At 33.3% G+C, this 6592-nt stretch overlaps 1 long non-coding RNA gene across 1 annotated transcript; it reads left to right on the forward strand.

Annotated features, from left to right (window-relative positions):
* Window positions 1-793: 793 nt before the first annotated feature.
* LOC148790601 (uncharacterized) lies at window positions 794-4745 on the forward strand. Its single transcript, XR_016077466.1, has 3 exons — window positions 794-1384; window positions 1711-2293; window positions 2377-4745. It is a non-coding gene; the product is annotated as an uncharacterized LOC148790601 (long non-coding RNA).
* The last annotated feature ends 1847 nt before the right edge of the window (window positions 4746-6592 follow it).

The following is a 6592-nucleotide window of genomic DNA, read 5'->3' on the forward strand; positions in this document are numbered from 1 at the left end:
TAAGTAAATGAAAGTGTGAAACTGCTCTACATTTGGAACCCACTTGCCTATTTTGTAAGAATTTTATTTGTCTTTCGTTTCAGCTTTTTTTTTTTATTCTCTCCAGTTTAATTCTTTTTCGTTCTTTGTTATTTTGTCATCTTGGTTCTGTGTTGGATGATTATTTTGTCATCTTTGTTATTCTCATGAGATTCCTATGGATGATTATGGGCCACTTAATGCAGTATCCCTCATGTATGTTTTTCCTTTAGATTATTTCTTTCATTCCATTTTGTCTTGTTTTTTTTTTAAGACAAAAAAATGGTAAATCTCTTAAACTATTCCTATTTTTTATGAAATTGACAAACTGTACCATTGTTGTAGATATTGTCTTGTGGTACTCTTAAGTTTTCTGACAATTATCTAAAACCTCATTTGCTGTTAATTTTTCGTCACACTCCATTCATATGTAATATTACGTGAGTGATAATCATTTTAAAATTCCTAAAATACCCTTATTGTTCATCGCTAATATTAAAAGTTGCAACGGTGGTGATAATTTTGATATCATCATTATAAGCAATGACGACCACTCCAACTTCTGAATGACAAAAATTTGGTAAAAAGGAGGTAAAGAAAGTGGAAGGAAAATTTTGGCTTCTGAGATTCATTTTGTTTCAAAAGAAAAAATCGTTCAGGAAGAAAAATAGAAGGAAGGCCCCAAATAAGGTTTGGACGTTCAGAGTTCTAGAAGAAAAAGTTTTCCATTTGGTTGGCGACAGTTAAAATTAGCTAGGCTTGGACGTTGGAGAAATCCTTGAAATTAGCCAACCTAAATCACCAATCTCGACAAAAAATAAACCTAATTCTTCAAACTTAGAGATTTAGGATAAATAATATATCTTCCGACAATTTAACCCATTTTTCTTCACCGCCATTAAAGTAGCATCGTTCATTTCCTCAAATTCTAGCCACACACCCTTGATAGAAAATCCATATTTCCAGCTTAGAAACTCAAACAAAAGCTAAATTTTCAATGCTTCTCAAAAACACCGCTTTTGATTATGCTCCGATGCTTCATATATTAAAACTAAACTCTTCATTCAACCCATTTTTCTTCGCCGCCATTAAAGTAGTATAGTCCATTTCCTCAAATTCTAGCCACACAACCCCTGATAGGAAACCCAGATTTCCATAACTCAAAACAAAATCTAGATATTCAATGCTTCCCAAAATCTCCAATGCTTGCAACAATCATTCTGAGTTCAACTATGTTTCTCTTCTCCAACGCGCTTGAGACAGACAACTATGATTTCAGGCTTTGGGAGGTATTGAAACTCGATGGCGGAGGAGTTGGTGGAGGTATCGGAACTCAGCACTATTGCTATTGAGGGGTTGGTGACAGGTACATAATTGGGCGAGGTGTAGAATGAACAATCGCACTAGAACAAAGAGGCACTGATTTATTTTTCAAGAAAGCTCTGAAAAAATTAAATCAGGGGTTTTTCATTAATTGTGTTTTATTTTGAAATTTTGATAAATAATAAAGGGCAAATTTAACATTTCGTTTCTTTCTAATGATGACAATTGTCAGAAAACTTAAGATACCCCAAGACAATATCTAAACAGTAAGATACAACTTATCAATTTCGTAAACATTAGAGATAATTTAAGAGATTTACCCCCAAAAAAAATTAGACAGCCTATGAAATAACAATCTTGGATTTGCAGGAATGGGTAGAGGGACAAAGAGGAAAAATAGCAGAGGGCCGTGGGGTGCTTCTTGAAAGAAGTAATGCAGAAATGGAGGGTAGGGTAGGGTAGGGGAAGGGGGACAAGGTGGAAGAACCTCAAGGAATGGCTGGGATTGAAGGAGATGAAATACTATTGGACCACCTGGGGCTTTAGCCCTTCCAATATAAACGCAAGGGAACGGAAGACTGATGGGTGAGGATCAACTTCAGGCGCCTGAGAAATAGTGTGGCGCATGTGGAAACAACCTTTGCAGGTTAGATTCCGGTAGAGTCCAGGATGAACTTGGCGATAAAATTAGCAGCGGAGTGTGTAAGGAATATGGTGGTGCCCCCCACCGTCATTGCCACAGGGCCATTGCCAAAGGTCATCATTGATGAGATTGTTTATGGGAGCGGACGGCATGGCTGGAGAGAGACAGAAGGAAGTAGGAGCAGCAATGGATGGGATGTGTTGCGTGTGCATGGGGAAAAGGAAAGGTTTGGCATTCATCCCCTTTGGGTGTGTAAAAGTGTGCTCGAGAGAACTTTTGGACCCGAAGAAATTATAAATATATTTTAAGGTAAATTTTTTAAACTACTCTTAATGTTTCTGTAGAATCGACCATTGAAAGCCAATTTCAGCTCTCCTGATTTGGTTTTCTAGAGAACCTATATTTCTTAGATTGGGAATTTCTCTGATAAGCTTCAGAAGCTCGACTTGGGGGATTAATTCGTTTCGAGGGGATATTTTCGAGAGCTTATTCTATCTTGAATTGCTGAAGTATTTAGATATCTCCAAGACTCCAACAACATTTTGTTCGAGCCCCTGCGTGATTTTCATCAAACGTTGGTTTATCTCAATCTTGCTTCAAATGGGTTCGACACGTTTTGTCTGAAGGTAGAGCTCTACTGTGTCAAATTGCAGCCATTGAAGGAATTTCCTGGGTTGGCGTTCGACAATGCCGAGGAGGTGGCGCCCTCTCTCTCTCCCTCTCTAAGTAAATCCACTGTAAGCAAAGTTTCGAAGCCTTAGAACCTGAAACCTTAGCCGGCCAATAACTCACCATGAGGAGGGGATTTTTACACTCTAATTAGGAGCTTTTCAATTGGGAATCTTTGGATGACATTATTTTGACCTCCACAGAGATTCACATTTCTTCTAACTGACTTTGCAAACACCATGGTCAAGATGGGGAACTTGAACCCCCTCACTTGAGATAAAGGAGAGATCGGGAAAAATTGTAGAAAGGTAAATTAGTGATGAAAGGTCTCTCTATGTCTAATATATTGTGCAATTCATGAAGATTGTTGTGCTGTTGAGCGGTCTTCAAGGAATGGGACTCGGGATATAGGATGGAGTTGCAGAGAGTGTTGGGAGAAAAGATCATGAGCTTGCCCCAAGTTTTTATCAGAGGGAAATACAGTAGGACTGATGAGATTAAGCTGCTCTGATTGAAGGGTCCCCTAGGTTTCATCCTGCTATCACCAGCCTCCATTTCAAGCCAGAAGAAAAGAAACCTCCCTAAATCCAATCAGGTCTATGCTTCTGACATTAAAATGGTAACCAAATGAATCCAACCTCGATAACTTCAAAGGAGTTCAAAAACACCTTTTCTATATTCTGCTTCAGAAAAATCAAAGATTTTTCAGATGTGATTTATTATTTCCAATAACAGAGACCTGGGCCTGGACGGTAATTACACTTGGGCATTCATTTCTGTCGCGACCCAGTCACTCCTTTACCTTCAAACGCTGACGTCCTCTAAGAAAATGTTAGCCTTGCTATGGTTATGAAGTGAATCTTAGGGACATGCCTTTGCCTTCTAAGTGAAGTCTTCATCGTCTCAGATGAAGGAACCTAGATTTGGACTTAGGCGGCGAAGAGAGACCAAGGAAACTGAAGAAGAAGTAGAGGAGTACCTTTATTTTGAAAATTTAAAGAAGAATGATGGACAAATTAATTTTTTTAATCCCTCTACCGAAGAAATTTTCCCTATTTTTTGCATGCTTTTATGAATGTAATTAAAGCTCAAGTGTCAATTCTTCATTTATTTTTATTAAACTTTTATTTTCTGAATATTTTTATCCAATTAAATTGCTTTATCATTTAATTTTGTTTATAGTTTCTTCTTTTTATTTGCATTGATTCAACAACTGGCTTTGTGTTGCTAGCGTATGAAACTGTTGCATGGCAAATTGTAATCATTGGTGGTCATTTAACTATACCTATTTTCATCGTCATGGATGCCTTAATACCTATTTTACAGCTATCTTAAAAGAATTTACTATTATAATTAATATATTATATAGTAAAATACAATTTGCTTAATAACTTTTTTGTTCCATTTAAAATTAATAAAAATGGAGAACCACAAGAGCAAAACTAATGGACATTGTAATGTATATCTGGCCAGGCGGCCACAACAATGCAGAAGATAGGCTTGTTGGGCACTCAACAGCTATGATGCTGAAATTCGAGCCCTAGGATTTCAAGTGGCCTCCACAAAAGGAATATCACATCTTTTGGTATATATATATATATATATATATATATATATATATATATATAAATAACACAGCATCAGTTGAATTTGCAAAAACAGATAAGTAACTCACAGCATTAGAGCTGTTGCATAGAAGCTATCTAAGATGACTGATATCCTCTTTTGAATCAATATGTTTTGTTCATATACCTAGATATTACAATCAAGCAGTCCACCTTTTTGCGTATGTACCGTGTAAGGGCCAACTTAGCCTACACTATAATACCTAAAACCCTAATCATGTAAGCTTCTCTATATAAAATGAATGGAGGAGGATCTTTCTTTGCCAAAAAAGTATCGTCAAGTTAGAATTCTTGAAAACAGCCAAACCTAAAACCACTATATAAGAAGTTGAAGAGTTATTAAAGTTTATTACATTTCCGACATTTCTCATGCTAGCATTAACCGATAAATGGGTATAAACAGAACCCTTATTCTTTATCATTACCGTTACTGACCTTTTTCTTGGTAAGTATTCTCTTAATGACCTTTCCCCATAAAACATGAGCGTTGATAACTAGAGAATGACTCCGTACTAAGTACGGGGTTAGTATTTTTTGATAATTTTTATTTTGTTTAAACAAAAAATGTCTAATTTTTTATTATTATTTCTTTATTTTTAATGATTATTTGTGTTGTAATATTTAGTTAATTAATTATTATTGTTATTATTAAGTATTTAATTAATGTTTTTATTATCATAATAATTATTATAATTAATTTTTTATTGAAAATTTAAAAAAGATTAATCAAAATGTAATATTTACTTAATTATTTAATTAAAGATTAATATTATTTTTAATTAGTAATGGTGATGATTATTTTCTTATATTTTTTTAGTATTCAGTATTTAATTACTGAATATTGTTGTTATAATAGATTTTCTAATTATACTAAATTCTGGTAATTTACATAACTTTAATGCACAATCAGTTTTTGAAGTTTACTAATTAGTTATAAAAAATTAAATTAAAAAAAAAACTAATATGGGTCTTATATCTTTGTAATTGACAATCTATTCTAACCAATTTTATTTGAAACCCACTATTGATTTATATTTTTTAATTTGATTCAAGATATTAAATGAGATCTTATTGGTAAACAATAACCCACTTTATTTGGTATTTATTATTTATCCAATAAATATATTTTGAGTTATTTATTTTTAAAAGTTAAATTAGGTTGCTTCCTAAAAAGTTTGTAATTAATAAAGTATTTTCTTTTTGAAAAAATCATTTAAAGACAAACGGGGACCCGTGCGATGCACGGGATTTATTAAGCAAAACTAAATAATAGAATGGGTCATTTACTAAAATACCCTTATAGTTTAATGGATTTACTAAAATCTACCATATAGTTAGCATTTTACTAAAACACCACTTATAATTTGCAGTGGATTTAATCAATCTTCCCTTGGATAATAGTGGAAAATGGTAGTGTTGACCCTAATGCTCATTTAAATAAATTTAGTCAAAAGAAAATAAAAATTAAAATACCATTTTTGCTCTTAATAAGACATGGGCAACCACTCTATTGGCTATATTTGGTCAATTTTGTTTTATATACAAAAAAAAGTGTTAAGAATATTTTTGGAATAAAAAATCATAGGCCTAATGACAAAACAAACACTCCTTAATAAGACACGGGCAACCACTCTATTGGCTATATTTGAGATGTTTTAGTAAAATAAAAACTATAAGGTAGGTTTAAGTAAATATGTAAAGTTATAAGGTGTGTTTCAGTAAATGACCCAAATAGAAACACATAAGAGTAGAGTTCACATCTGCGTCTCACAAGGGAGCACCCCACAACATCCCACAACACATCTCCACCATGTATTGGAAACATCTCCCAACGATAGTACCAGAACCGATGATGTCATCATTGGGAGATGTTCCTAATAAACGACGGGGATATGCTATGGAACGTTGTGGGGCGCAAATGTGAACTCATAAGAGTAAACGGTTGTTTTATATTTTCAACTTTTTAAATAATTAATAATTATTCATATTTTATAAAATACTTTTAATAAATTTTTTATAATACAAAAATAACAATAATTAATTTCAGTTAGGTTTGTTCATCAAACTGATGAAACCAATCAACCTAATCAACTCAACCCGAGTTGGTTGGTTTTCTAGTATTTTAGGTCAGTTTTGGTTCAAAAATTTCCTAATTCAACTAAGTTAGATCAGTTTCACTTTGGCCATTTGTAAACCGACCAAAATCGAATGACCTAACCATGGCTATATATTAATATTTTATATTTTAAATTTAATTTTTAATATAAAAATTTGGCAAATTTCTCATATTTCTTAGTCTAAAATGTTTTACATC

The sequence above is a fragment of the Nelumbo nucifera genome, chromosome 6 (assembly GCF_055504915.1).
Source record: "Nelumbo nucifera cultivar China Antique chromosome 6, China Antique-T2T, whole genome shotgun sequence".
In the NCBI taxonomy this organism is placed as follows: Eukaryota; Viridiplantae; Streptophyta; class Magnoliopsida; order Proteales; family Nelumbonaceae; genus Nelumbo; species Nelumbo nucifera.